Source organism: Gorilla gorilla, chromosome 8 (genome assembly GCF_029281585.2).
Source record: "Gorilla gorilla gorilla isolate KB3781 chromosome 8, NHGRI_mGorGor1-v2.1_pri, whole genome shotgun sequence".
Taxonomy (NCBI): Eukaryota; Metazoa; Chordata; class Mammalia; order Primates; family Hominidae; genus Gorilla; species Gorilla gorilla.
In genome coordinates this window covers 33,996,595-34,012,355 of record NC_073232.2, presented here as the reverse complement: position 1 = coordinate 34,012,355, position 15,761 = coordinate 33,996,595, and the positions used below count along the sequence as shown (strand labels likewise).

The 15,761-nt window shown below is 37.6% G+C and overlaps 1 protein-coding gene across 3 annotated transcripts in view; it reads left to right on the top strand.

The window, feature by feature from the left end:
- ENKUR (enkurin, TRPC channel interacting protein) overlaps positions 1-15,761 on the top strand; it is a 35,043-nt gene that overhangs the window by 948 nt on the left and 18,334 nt on the right. The gene's annotated exons all lie outside the window — the stretch shown is intronic.

The window sequence follows — 15,761 nt, the reverse complement described above, 5'->3', positions numbered from 1 at the left end:
GCTTTCCCCCAAGATTTTTATGAAATATAAATTTACATTTGCTTTTGAGCCTCAGGTTTTTGATCAGTGAAACGAAATATCTACCACTATTTGGCAGTTTCTAAGGACTTTTTCAGATCTAATGGTGTTTAATGGCAGGAACAATTGGTGGATAGATAATGAACCAAAAAATATGTAATTGAGTTGAAATTTTACATAGGTCTTAGAACCTCTTAAATTCTCCAAATCTCAAAAACGTGCAAAGGAAGCACTTCAGTTACTCCCATCTGTAGGGACTTCTTAGAACTTACTTAAATCTGTGGGGAGCAAAGAAAGTAGTGGAGAAAATCTCATTTCTCCTAGGACTTGAAATGTTTCCTGTCTTTTACCATGATCCTTGTCCGTATGCAAGTCAAAACCACATTTGAAAAGGACTGGACTAAAAATCGGGCCTAGCAATTAATTGTCTTTGTGATCTTTAGAATAAAGTTTCATTTGTTTACTGCTCTGTGAGATAAATGTACTAGATAATATCCAAGGCCCCTTTTAGATCTAATGGTCAATTATTTTTACTAGTATTAGGGTAATAGCTTCAACAAGTAGGCAGCTTCTTCAATTTTAAGTATCTGGTTTAAATTAGAGCAGTAACTATATTACATCTCCATTAGCATATCAACATCTAGAGATTGGAAAGAGGAATGTAAAGTAAGTTATGGCACAGTTGCGGAATTTATTTTCAAATTTTCTATTGTTGCACCAACTTTTGGTTTCAAATTCCTGCATATTACATGAGGTAAAACTCCTCTATAACACATTGGTAGATTGTATTTCTATAGAATATTGAATTTGAGAGTTATTTTATTAGGTAGGTATTCTGTTCTTTGGCAAATTAAAAAGCTTTACTGCATCTAGACGATTTTTTTTTCAAAAAACATTTATAGGAACAGTCTTTATTCATTTGGCAAGCATTAATGGAGCCCGTATTATGTGTGTAATATTGCACTAGTATATCTGTTCTTGGTGCCGTTGGAGTGATAGCACAGACTTCTTGGTTTTACTATGAAGAAATGAGCAGAAGAAAGATTTATGATTAGAGGAAATAGAGGCACCCAAATGTGATGCCAAAAGAATCATTTCTGTTAGGTTAAAGTCAATTTACACTGGCAAGATTCTGACAACTGCCTGGCTTTTGATCTCCCACGCCTCAGAGTTTACCGTCTTTTTGGGGAACTGAAATATGAACACTAAAATTTATCATAGAAAACCATAATGAGAGATGAAGATACTAAATGAGAACTTAGAAGATGAAAGTATGTGACCAAAATCAGATGAAAGGCACTTTTCTACAGTTGAACTGTTGGCTGAGACTTAAGTTATGAAAGCCTCAGAGTCAATGGGAAATCATGATTCAGTTTTCAAAATTTGAGTTACTCATGATGCATAAGATGGTTTCCAAGATTTTCACCAAATCTGTCACCCTTTTTATTTTTAATTACTTTTTTTTTGAGATGGAGTTTCACTCTTTTTGCCCAGGCTGGAGTGCAATGGCGCCATCTTGGCTCACTGCAGCCTCTGCCTCCTGGGTTCAAGTGATTCTCCTGCCTCAGCCTCCTGAGTAGCTGGGATTACAGGCCCCTGCTACCATGCCCGGCTAATTTTGTATTTTTAGTAGAGATGGGGTTTCACCATGGTGGCCAGGCTGGTCTTGAACTCCTGACCTCCAGTAATCCACCCACCTCTGCCTCCCAAAGTGCTGTGATTATAGGCGTGAGCCACCATGCCTGGCCTATCACCCTTTATTGATGTCTGCAGTTATTGAATATCTCCAGTCATCCTCTCTTTCCATTTTGTTTAAAGCAATATTCCAGTTATGGTCTGAACAGTCCATGAAACCATTATCTCCTTTCCATAATTCTTGGCACAATATTTTCATCCATTCAGCCTAAGCTTCCATAAGCATTTTGACAGTCATGTCCAACTATCGGCTCACACTGAAATACCCTGTATGGATTTTGACTAAGGTTGGTCTCTCCCATCCTCTAATTATGTAGCTGATTCTTTTTTATCTCAACTCATTAATCTATGGAGATAGTTTTGCATTTGAATCTTTTATACATTCTGTCAACCATTCTTCCCAGCTTTGTGTCATTTGCAAATTTAATAAATATGTCTTTTATATCTCTTATCTATCATAGAACATAGTATATTAGTCTGTTCTCACACTGCTAATAAAGACATACTCGAGACTGGGTAATTTATATTTCAAAAGAGGTTTAATTGACTCACAGTTTCACATGGCTGAGGAAGCCTTACAATCATGGCAGAAGGCAAAGGCGGAGCAAAGTCACATCTTACATGGTGGCAGGCAAGAGAGTGTGTGCAGGGGAACTGTCCTTTATAAAACCATCAGATCTCATGAGACTTATTCACTATCATGAGAGCAGCACAGGAAAGACCCACTCCCATGATTCAATTACCTATCACCAGATCCCTGCCATGACATATGGGAATTATGGGATCTCATCAATTTAATATGAGATTTGGGTGGGGATGCAGCCAAACAATATCATTCTACCCCAGCTCCTCCCAGATCTCATGTCCTCACATTTCAAAACCAATCATACCTTCCCAACAGTCCCCCAAAGTCTTAACTCATTTCAGCATTAACTCAGAAGTCCACAGTTCAAAGTCTCATTTGAGACCAGGCAAGTCCCTTCTGCCTACAAGCATGTAAAATCAAAAGCAAGTTAGGTACTTCCCAGATACAGTGGGGGTCCAGGCATTGGGTAAATATAACCATTCGAAATGGCAGAAATTGGCCAAAACAAAGGGGCTATAGGCCCCTTGCAAGTCCAGATTCTAATAGGGCAGTCATTAAACCTTAAAGTTCCAAAATGATCTCCTTTGACTCCATGTCTCACATCCAGGTCACGCTCATGCAAGAGGTGGGGTCCTATGGTCTTGGGCAGCTCTGTCCCTGTGACCTTGCACGGTACAGCCCCCATTCTGGCTGCTTTCATGGGCGGGCGTTGAGTGTCTGCAGCTTTTCTGGGTGCATGGTGCATGCTCTCAGTGGATTTACCATTCTGAGGTCTGGAGAACAGTGGCCCTCTTCTCACAGCTCCACTAGGCGGTGCCCCAGTGGGAATTCTGTGTGGGGGGCTCCCACCCCATATTTCCCTTCCACACTGCCCTAGCAGAGGTTCTCCATGAGGGCTCTGCCCCTGAAGCACATCTTTGCCTAGACATCCAGACATTTTGATACATCCTTTGAAATCTAGGTGGAGGTTCCCAAACCTCAATTCTTGACTTCTGTGCACCCGTAGTCCCAACACCATGTGGAAGCCACCAAGGCTTGGGGCTCGCACCCTCTGAAGCAATGGCCTGAGCTCTACGTTGTCCCCTTTTAGCCATGGCTGGGACTCAGGGCACCAAGTCCCAAGATTGCACAAAGCAGCAAGGCCCTGGGCCCAGCCCATGAAACCATTTTTTCTCCTAGGTCTCTAGGCCTGTGATGCGAGGGGCTGCTGTGGAGACCTCTGACAGGGTCTGGAGACATTTTCCCCATTGTTTTGGCTATTAACATTTGGCTTCTCCTTATGCAAATTTCTGCAGCTGGCTTGAATTTCTCCTCAGAAAACTGGTTTTTCTTTTCTATTGCATCATCAGGCTGCAAATTTTTGGAACTTTTATGCTCTGCTTCCTTTTAAACATAAGTTGCCATTTGTCAATTTTGGCTTTTGTTGCCATTGCTTTTGGTGTTTTAGACATGAAGTCCTTGCCCATGCCTATATCCTGAATGGTAATGCCTAGGTTTTCTTCTAGGGTCTTTATGGTTTTAGGTCTAACGTTTAAGTCTTTAATCCATCTTGAATTAATTTTTGTATAAGGTGTAAGGAAGGGTTCCAGTTTCAGCTTTCTACATATGGCTAGCCAGTTTTCCCAGCAACATTTATTAAATAGGGAATCCTTTCCCTATTGCTTGTTTTTCTCAGGTTTGTATCTAATTAAACTAAAGAGCTTCTGCACAGCAAAAGAAACTACCATCAGAGTGAACAGGCAACCTACAGAATGGGAGAAAATTTTTGCAACCTACTCATCTGACAAAGGGCTAATATCCAGAATCTACAATGAACTCAAACAAATGTACAAGAAAAAAACAACCCCATCAAAAAGTGGGCGAAGGACATGAGCAGACACTTCTCAAAAGAAAACATTTATGCAGCCAAAGACAGATGAAAAAATGCTCATCATCACTGGCCATCAGAGAAATGCAAATCAAAACCACAATGAGATACCACCTCATACCAGTTAGAATGGCAATGATTAAAAAGTCAGGAAACAACAGGTGCTGGAGAGGATGTGGAGAAATAGGAACACTTTTACACTGTTGGTGGGACTGTAAACTAGTTCAACCATTGTGGAAGTCAGTGTGGCAATTCCTCAGGGATCTAGAACTAGAAATACCATTTGACCCAGCCATCCCATTACTGGGTATATACCCAAAGGACTATAAATCATGCTGCTATAAAGACACATGCACACGTATGTTTATTGCGGCACTATTCACAATAGCAAAGACTTGGAACCAACCCAAATGTTCAACAATGATAGAGTGGATTAAGAAAATGTGGCACATATATACCATGGAATACTATGCAGCCATAAAAAACGATGAGTTCATGTCCTTTGTAGGGACATGGATGAAATTGGAAATCATCATTCTCAGTAAACTATCGCAAGGACAAAAAACCAAACACCGCATGTTCTCACTCATAGATGGGAATTGAACAGTGAGAACACGTGGACACAGGAAGGGGAACATCACACTCTGGGGACTGTTGTGGGGTGGGGGGAGGGGGGAGGGATAGCATTAGGAGATATACCTAATGTAAATGACGAGTTAATGGGTGCAACACACCAACATGGCACATGTATACATATGTAACTAACCTGCACATTGTGCACATGTACCCTAGAACTTAAAGTATAATAATAATAATAATAAAAACCATGAGTTCCAATTCCAAACGGCATATCTTTGTGAATACATAAAACTGAATGCTTTTAACACTACTCAAGTTACCTCTTGAATGTTTTGCCGCTTAGAAATTTCTTCCATCAGATGCCCTGAATCATCTCTCTCAAATTCGAAGTTCCACAAATCTTTAGGGCAGGGGCAAAATGCCACCAGTCTCTTTGCTAAAACATAGCAAGAGTCACCTTTATTCCAGTTCTCAACAAGTTCCTCATCTCCGTCTGAGACCACCTCAACCTGGACTTTATTGTCTTTATTGCTATCAACATTCTGGTCAAACCCATTCAACAAGTCTCTAGGAAGCTCCAAACTTTCCCACATCTTTCTGTCCCCTTCTGAGCCCTCCAAACTGTTCCAACCTCTGCCTGTTACCCAGTTCCAAAGTCGCTTTCACATTTTTGGGTATCTTTATAGCAGCATCCCACTCTACTGGTACCAGTTTACTCTATTAGTCTGTTCTCATACCACTGATAAGTACATACCCAAGAGTAGGTAATTTATAAAGGAAAGAGGTTTGACTCGCAGTTCCACATGGCTGGGGAGGCCTCACAATCATGGCAGAAGGTGAAGGAGGAACAAAGTCACATCTTACATAGTGGCAAACAAGAGAGTGTGTGCAGGGGAACGCCTCTTTATAAAATCATCAGATCTTATGTGACTTATTCACTATCGCAAGAACAGCATGGGAAAGACCTACCCCCATGATTCACTTACCTCCCACTGGGTCCCTCCCACAACATATAGGAATTATGGGAGCTACAATTCAAGATGAGGTTTGGATGGGGACACAGCAAAACCATATCACATGGCAAGTACTTTACTAGGCTACTAGACACCTCTCTCTAGGCTGATAGCAATACTTTTGAGTGTTCAGTCACCAAAGTAAACCTATTAACTCATATTTCTCTACCTTATCAACAAGGATTTAACAAGATTCTCTGCTAACATCAACATGCAAATTATTATGTCTAAAATATTTCCCTAATCTATTAATCACATAATCTTATTTTTTAATTGATTTTCATTTGTGGTGACTGAAACTCCAAATGGCCTTATGCAATCATTGCTTCTCTATGAATGTAATAAAAATTCTCTCTACAGCTCTTACAGAAATTGTCCTCAGGCTCACCAGTGTAGAATTTCTGCATGCATACTTTTTTTTTTTATTATACTCTAAGGTTTAGGGTACATGTGCACAATGTGCAGGTTTGTTACATATGTGTACATGTGCCATGTTGGTGTGCTGTACCCATTAACTCATTTAGCATTAGGTATATCTCCTAATGCTATCCCTCCCCGCTCCCCCTACCCCACAACAGTCCCCAGTGTGTGATGTTCCCCTTCCTGTGTCCATGTGTTCTCATTGTTCAATTCCCACCTATGAGTGAGAACATGCGGTGTTTGGTTTTTTGTCCTTGTGATAGTTTGCTGAGAATGATGGTTTCCAGCTTCATCCATGTCCCTACAAAGGACATGAACTCATCGTTTTTTATGGCTGCATAGTATTCCATGGTGTATATGTGCCACATTTTCTTAATCCAGTCTATCATTGTTGGACATTTGGGTTGGTTCCAAGTCTTTGCTATTGTGAGTAGTGCCGCAATAAACATACGTGTGCATGTGTCTTTATAGCAGCATGATTTATAATCCTTTGGGTATATACCCAGTAATGGGATGGCTGGGTCAAATGGTATTTCTAGTTTAGATCCCTGAGGAATCGCCACACTGACTTCCACAATGGTTGAACTAGTTTACAGTCCCACCAACAGTGTATTTAATGCAGTGAACACCATTAGTTTTTGTTTAATGTGGCTCTGTTTTTCATTGTGATTAATTGTAACACATAATCAGTGTTTCATTTTTGGAGCTTCCCATCTTCTTGGACTACTTTCTGCTTTATTATTGTCAATACTGTTAACACATGTTCTGAAGTCTTTATAACATCTCTTTGTTTAAAGTATTGTTATGTATCTGACTTTGCTGAGAAATCTGTTCCTTGACTATTAGGAACTCTTAGGTGACATGGTCATTTTCTCCTGATCCAGAGTTTCTTGTCTTACCCACTTTGCTAACTAATTACAGCCAAGAATTTAATCAAGGAAAGCAGTAACCCTTTTAATTAACTTATATTCAAAGAAAGTCTAGACTATTCCAAAGTCTCTTTTTGTTTGGCATGATGACATTTTATGCTAAAATTCCCATTGCTGCAATATATGGTCTCTTAGTATTATGATTAGTGTTAGAAGCTATTTTAGTGTTTTAAGTGTTTAGTGTTAGAATTTAAGTATTAGAATGTATTTTTCATCTGGCTAGGCAGTCTCTACAGACCCACAATAATACTTCTCTTCATCTCTTACATTTTGTCCAACTGCCCTTCTCATGCTTATATATCTCATGTATTTATATTTATTCATATTATATATTATATATACATATATATAATATATCACAGGCACACAAATGAAGATGTGTTATAATTAATAGAATTACCTGAAGAACGTAGAGGAATTGAAGGCCTGGAAAACTATGTGGTTGACAGGATAATTCAAAAGGCACCTTTCCCTTCAGGCGTATGGATGAGGGGAGAGACAACCAGATACAGGATTTTTTTCAGCAAGGAACATTGTGGCTTCCATATGCATTTACTGGCTTAATGTTTATTTTGAGTTACTGCCTATAATTCAGAAACCTATACGTGGCCGGGCGCAGTGGCTCAAGCCTGTAATCCCAGCACTTTGGGAGGCCGAGGCAGGCGGATCATGAGGTCAGGAGATCAAGACCATCCTGGCTAACATGGTGAAACCCCGTCTCTACTAAAAACACAAAAAATTAGCCGGGTGTGGTGGTGGGCGCCCGTAGTCCCAGCTACTCTGGAGGCTGAGGCAGGAGAATGGTGTGAACCCAGGAGGCGGAGCTTGCAGTGAGCCGAGATGGCGCCCCTGCACTCCAGCCTGGGCGAAAGTGCGAGACTCCGTCTCAAGAAATAAATAAACAAATAAATAAATAAATAAATAAATAAATAAGAAACCTATACATAATATAACATGTGGTAAAAGGCATTAGCACACCTCTCTGGCATTTCATATATACATAAAAATGTTGAGAGAAGAAAATATGACAACAATACTCCTTAAAATCAGTTGCCAGGGAAATGTGTAAGTGAGCTTTTGTGAATGTTAGACTCATTTTTTAGATTATTCGGTTACAGAACAAGGTTTAATATCTTAAGCAATACTAACAATATATTGTATATGAGAATTCATTTTTACAGATCAGGGAAATATGTCAGTCTGTTATAATCACTGTCTAGACATCATGACTCAGATTTTTACAGAATAAGACTGTGTCTGCCAGGACACAGGTAAAATCAAGTAAAGGGTTAAACAGTTTCAATTTTTAAACATTTTATCAGGATGGATATCCAATATTCATAACCACAAGAATACTATTAATAGCAATATGTTCAATGTATTAGAATTTAAAACGTGCCAGTTATTGCTCTTTTTCACAAGAATCCTATGGGATAAGTAGTATTATCCCATTGTTACAGAAGAAAAATCCCAGGCCCAGAAGTTGAGGCAATGAGGAAAAACAAGGGCTGAGATTGAGACACAAATCTAATACCAAAGCTCATAAGTTACTTGGTTTGCACAGTTCTTTTAGCCTGAGACAGTAAAACAAACTGAGTCCTTTTTGCTTCAGTAACATCTATAATTGTTTAGTTTTTGATCATTTATTATATATCAGATACTATTTGGTGTTTATACACAACCTTGTTCTAATGCAGTGAGGTTTTTTTTGATGAGGCTATCAAAGCAAATGGGAAATTATGATAGAAAAGTAAGGTAGAGCTACAAATGAGGACCTACATGAAATGTATGCTTCAAAATCATGCACGTTTGCTTAAAGTCTGAAACAAATTTGACTCTATTAGTTAAGCAGCCAGCCCATCAAGGAAGAAAGATCCTTCCAATGCTTCTTTAAAAATCAATTACACTCTAAGTCATATTGTCCAGACAAAAGCAAAGCAGTAGTCACAGAGGAGCACAGATGTTCTCGGTGTGCTGCCACAAATACACTTCCTCCAGGATTCACGGAGAGAGGAGACCATGTGTGTAATACAATAAAGATTTCAGCCGCACTTCTACATTAAATCTGCTGAGTTTCATAAGTCTACTGTTGCCCTCATTATAGACCAGTGTTCCAGTACGATAACATAACTAAACAAAAGCAGTTTTGGAGACAGCAATGTGTTGTGCTCTGGGTGTGCAGCTATCTGACTGCATAGTTTAATTCAAGGATAGATTTTCCTGCTATCTAGATCAGCACAGTCTAATAGAAATGTAATGAGAGTCATGTATGTAATTTAAATTTTTCTAATCACTTTTAAAAAGTAGAAATAACAAAAAATTTACTTTATGTAGTTTATTTAATGCAATTTATCTAAAATACTATGATTTCAGCATGTGGCACCAGCCACATTTCAAGTGCTCAATATCCACATGTGGCTATATTACACAGCACAGATGTAGATGAATACATTAACTACATGCTGTTTTGATATTCCACATATTATTTCACTCAACAGCTTGTGAGAGGTACTGAGCAGCACTAAGATCATCATTATACTCAATGACATATGCCTGTGTTGTCAAGTAAGTGCAGAGCAGAGCTATGACAGACAACCAGGCTGGGGGAAGAATTGGCATCCATTTTTGAAAATTTAGTTACTTGATATAGACATGAGCCTGAATTGAACACTCTCATTTCAAGTCTGTAGGTGGACTTAAGGGATATCTGTGTACATGTAAAAATTCTCCTCAAGAAATAATTTGGATAGCTTTCTAACACAGCCTAGGCTCCAGAGTTCAGAGTTCCACATGATAGTGTAATGCTGCAGTAATACTGGGAAAAATTGAAAAAGAAAAGTTGTTAATCCCTGATGCCCATTTTGCCCATTAGAGGAAAAAAAATCTCAATTAAGCACTTTCAAACTATCCCAATTTTTTGAGTAATGTCATTTCCTTGTGTGCCCTTTGAAATAAATGGTTTTTAAAATGTAAATTTACTGTCTTAATGATGGGACTTACTATATGGTGATTAGTAAGTCTAATCTTAACTGTATGGTAAAATACAGTTTTGGTATGTTTTCTGAAGATGACAATTTTAGTTTGAGAATAACTTATCTTTAGCCCATATCTCATAATTCTAATAATAAATAGAAAATAGAGCCAATTATCCATTACACTGCCTGACTTCAAACTATACTACAGGGCTGCAATAACCAAAACAGCATGGTACTGGTACAAGAACAGACACAGAGATCAATAGAACAGAATAGAGAACCCAGAAATAAGACTGCCCACTTACAAGTATCTGTTCCTTGACAAACCCGACAAAAACAAGCAATGGGAAGGACTCCATATTCAATAAATGGTGCTGGGAGAACTGGCTAGCCATATGCAGAAGAATGAAACTGGACCCATTCCTCTCACCATATACAAAAAGTAACTCAAGATGGATTAAAGACTTAAACGTAAAACCCAAAACTATAAAAATCCTGGAAGACAACCTAGGCAATACCATTCAGGACATAGGCACGGGCAAAGATTTAATGATGAAGATGCCAAAAGCAGTGGCAACAAAAGCAAAAATTGACATATGGGATCTAATTAAACTAAAGAGCTTCTGCACAGGAAAAGAAACCATCAACAGAGTAAACAACCTACAGAAGGGGAGAAAATTTTTGCAAACTATGCATCTGACAAAGGTCTAATATCCAGCATCTATAAGAAACTTAAACAAATTTACAAGAAAAAACAAATAATGCTATTAAAAAGTGGGCAAAGGAAATGAACAGATACTTCTCAAAAGAAGACATACATGTGACCAACAAGCATATGAAGAAAAGCTTAACATCACTGATCATTAGAGAAATGCAAATCAAAACTACAATGAGATACCATCTCACACCAATCAGAATGGCCATTATTCAAAAGATACTGGTGAGGTTGTGGAGAAAAAGGAACACTTACTGCTGATGGGAGTGTAAATTAGTTCAACCATTGTGGAAGACAGTGTGGCAATTCCTCAAAGACCTAAAGATGGGAATACCATTCAACCCAGCAATCCCATAACTGGATATATACCCAAAGGAATAGAAATCGTTCTATTATAAAGACACATGCATGCCTAGGTTCATCGCAGCACTATTCACAGTAGCAAAGACATGGAATCAACCTAAATGCCCATCAGTGATAGACTGGATAAAGAAAAGGTGATATATATACACCATGGGATACTATTCAGCCATAAAACAAGAATGAGATCGTATCCTTTGCAGGGACATGGATGTGTACATGTAAAAATTATCCAATAAATAATTTGGATAACTTTCTAACACAGCCTAGGCTCCAGAGTTCAGAGTCCCACACCATAGTGCTGCAGTAATACTGGCTGGAGGCCATTATCCTTAGCAAACTAACACAGGAACATGAAACCAAATACTGCTAAATTCTCACTTAAAGTGAGAGCTAAATGGTGATAACACATGAACACATGGAGGGGAACAACACACCCTGGGGCCTATCGGAGGCTGGGGGGTGGAAGGAGGGAGAGGATCAGGAAAAACAAGTAATGAGTACTAGGTTTAATACCTGGGTGATGAAATAATCTGTACAACAAACCCCCATAATGCATGTTTACCTATATCACAAATCTGCACATGTATCCCTGAATTTAAAAGAAAATAGAGCCAATTATCTAATAAAGTCACCACTAGATCTTTGTAATAAAATCACACCATTCAGAAAATGGAGTAAAATGCAGCTATTTAACAGAAAGAATAAGATTTATGTGTATTAAGATATCACACTATATTAAGTTTTAAAAATCTAGTTGCAATTCATACAGAAATAGAAACACAGGCTTGGCGCAGTGGCTCACATCTGTTATCCCAGCACTTTGGAAGGCCAAGGCAGGTGGATCACTTGAGGCCAGGATTTCCAGACCAGCCTGGCCAACGTGGTAAAACCCTGTCTCTACTAAAAATACAAAAATTAGCCAGGCATGGCGGTGCGTGCCTGTAGTCCCAGCTACTCAGGAGGCTGAGGCACGAGAATCATTTGAACCCAGGAGGCAGAGGTTACAGTGAGCTAAGATCACACCACTGCACTCCAGCCTGGGCAACACCACTGCACTCCAGCCTGGGCAACAGAGTGGGCAAAAAATAAATAAATAAATAAATAAATAAAAGAAACACTGAAATTGAAATTATTCTGGAAAATTTATTGGAGAGATGGAGGAGACATAGATTTTAATTTACTTATTAATGTTATTTTTGTAATTTGGAAAATATCATTTATATAAAATAGAGTATCTTATTTTCTATAACAGATGGACAGGCTTTCAGTTCATATACCTACACAAAAATATATTGAATCATGGGTTTACAAATTTAAGAGAGGTGGAAATAAAGACACCTTTTTTTTTTTTACCCCAAATGAAATTATCTTATTAATCATGAGACCATATCTGCCAGCCCCAACTTCTGTGGGCATTTTAAGGCACAGATTTGGCTTGAACATTATTTCTTGAAACTATCTAATGAGCTCATTCAGTTTGGACTATAATTGATTCCCAGCCTTTAAGTTCAGGATTGAGGCAAGGCTCCTAAAAGGGAAAAAACAATAATGTTTCTTCAAACAAATTTATCTACATAAGGAAGAAGATAATACAAGTTATTACAAAAGCAGTATAGCTGAACTGCTTTCAACCAAAAATGGGATTTATCTTCTTGACTTAAACAACTAGAACACCAGAAAAAAATATATGAAACAACAGTTATCAGACACTGAACAATAGACAACATAGAGCGGTCATCTATAAAAGAAGAGAAACATATGAGGCAAGCCCTATGACTGCCTCAGCATACTCTCTGGAGAGAATTTCCAGGCCAAGATCCAGAAGAAAAAATTAAAACAAAGCCTAGGAGTCTCCCTGAGTTAAGGAGACAGAATTCAGAGTTTGTGAAGGCCAAAGCTGCTAGAATTCACAGCACAGAGTACCAGAGAGGAGAGGTGCATAGAGAGAGGACTGTGGAAATATGAACAAGGAGTTCCCTAAAGTCTTTCGTTGATAGCACATGTATGTAATGAAACAACCAAGGCCAAGGAAATAACCAACAGAAAGCGGTAGTGCCAGGTAAAGTTCGTGTTCCCACCAGCCCAGGTGGAGACACCTCCTAATACACAGGGCATTGAGTAGTGCACTCAGAAGTATATTGCCTCAGTAGTGGGGCCAAATTAGAAATAGACTAAAAGCACTTGTGGAATTACCCTAACACTTAAAGCAAGCCTTAAAATGATCACACTGTTTCCAACTATCATAACTGAATCCCAGAAAAAAGCTAAGGAAGAAATTTAAAGAACATCAGAAAGAGAAAAAGAAGAGAAAAATTCAGCAACAAACAATGTAAAATTCTCAATGTTTGGCATCCAATCAAAAATTACCAGGCATGCAAAGAAGCAGGAAAATATAATGCATAACCAAGAGAAAACATAGTAAAGACAGACACAGAAATGACACAGATTAGAGAATCAGTAGACAAGACCTTAAAACAGTTATTTTAAATATTCATCATGTATTCAAAAGGTAGAAGAAAGCATGAACCAAGATGGGGAAAGAAATGGAAGGAGAGATCCAAATCTAACTTCTAACCATAAAGAGTACCATGTACAAAATGTAGCTATATGTAATAGATTGGATTAACAGCAGCTAAGACACTGAAAAAGAAAATTTAGATGAATTTGAAGACACAGTAATAGAACAATGCAAAATGAAATACAGAGAAAAAATAGACTGAAAAGGAAAGCAGAGAATCAATGAGGCTTGAACAATATCAAGCAGTCAAAGAATCATGGAAGAGGAGAAAACGGATGAGGAAACAGAAGAAATATTTGAATAAAGGTAAAAAAATTGTCAAATTTGATGAAATCTCAAAATCCAAAAATCCAAGAATCACAGTTAACCCCAAGTAGAAAAAAAAATACCAAGAGACATTACCATCAAATTTATTAAAACTATTAATAAAGAGAAAAAAAGTTTAAAACAGCCAGAGGAAAAAAAGAAAAATTATATAGAAGAAGAAGAAAAAAGGACAGTAAATTTATCTTTAGAAACGATGGAAGCCAGAAGTTTAAAAATGTCCTTTATGGAGAAGGAATGGTACCAGTTAGAAATTTGGACTTATACAGCAGAATGAAGATCACTGGAAATGGCAAATATATGGGTAAATATTCAAGATTTTTTCAAATGTATTTAAAATACAATTATATAAAGGGAACATAATCACAATCATTTATGGATTTTATACCACACAGAAAAGTAAAATATATTACAACACTAAGACAAGAGTGGGGTTGGATGCAAGTATTCTTTTGAAAGGTTCTCATACCACATGTTAAATGCTATAATATTGCTTGAAAGTAGGCTCTGATAAGTTAAACCTGTATACTGTAAAGCTACAGTTTCCACAAAACCAAACCAAACAAAACAAAATGAAAAGCACGATAGAATGAGCAAGGGGATATGTAAAAAAACAGCAAGCTGGAAACTTTAAGCAGAAACAAATTTTTATAATCACATTAAAAGTGAAAGGTATAAACATACCAAACAAAAGTGATTGGTGGCTGGATAAAATTTCTATGCAGTCTATAGGAAAACTCCAACAAGTAGAAAGTCCAAGAATGGAAAAACATATACTATTACAAATCAAAGGGATGCTTAAGTAGCTACCATAATGTCAGACAGAGTAGATTCTAGAGCACAGAATTTTAAAAGGAATAGAGTGTTATTTTATAGTGATGAAGTGATCTGTTTTTCAAGAAGATATAACAATCCTAAATGCTATGCACCTACAAACAGAGCTTCAAAATACATAAAGCAAAAACTATTTTAATTGAAAGAAGAAATAGCCAAATCCACAATTACAGTCAGAGACCTTAACATCTCTCTTTCAATAATTAGTAGAATAGACAAAATCAGGAAGGATACAGAACATTGGAAGATACTTTCAGTTTGACCTAGTTGTCATTTATAGAACACTCTAGCCAACAGCGGCACAACATACTTTCTTTTCAAGTGTATACAGAACATTTACTAAAATAGAACATACTTTGTGCCATAAAACAAATGGCAGAAAATTCAAAGGAATTGAAATCATACAAAGTATATTCTCTAACCACAATAGAAATATATCTGAAATCAATTAGATATCTGGAAAATCCCAAATCTATGAAAACTAAGCATGTCTCAACAAACTTCTAAATCAAAGAAGACATCAAAAGTATTAAAGTTCAAAATAAAAAACCTAAACTTGTATCTTAAGAAAGTAAAACAAGAAAAACAAGTTAAAACCAAAGTAAGAAGAAATAATAAAGATAAGCACAGATATCATTGAAATGGAAAACATGAACATTGGAGAAAATCAATGAAATTCTGGTTCTATAAGAAGATTCATAAAATTAATAGACCCCTAGCCAGACTGATCAGCAGAGAGAGAAAGACAGAGAACACAAATTACTAACGTCAAGAATGAGAGGGGTGACATCACTATCGATGCTACAGATGTTCAAAGGATAATAAGGAAATACTATGAACACTTTTGCCCTAGCACCTCTTTCTTAGGGCAGAGCTTCCATCTAGTTTATCTAAGTCTGATGGACAGGGCTCAGGTAAGTATGTT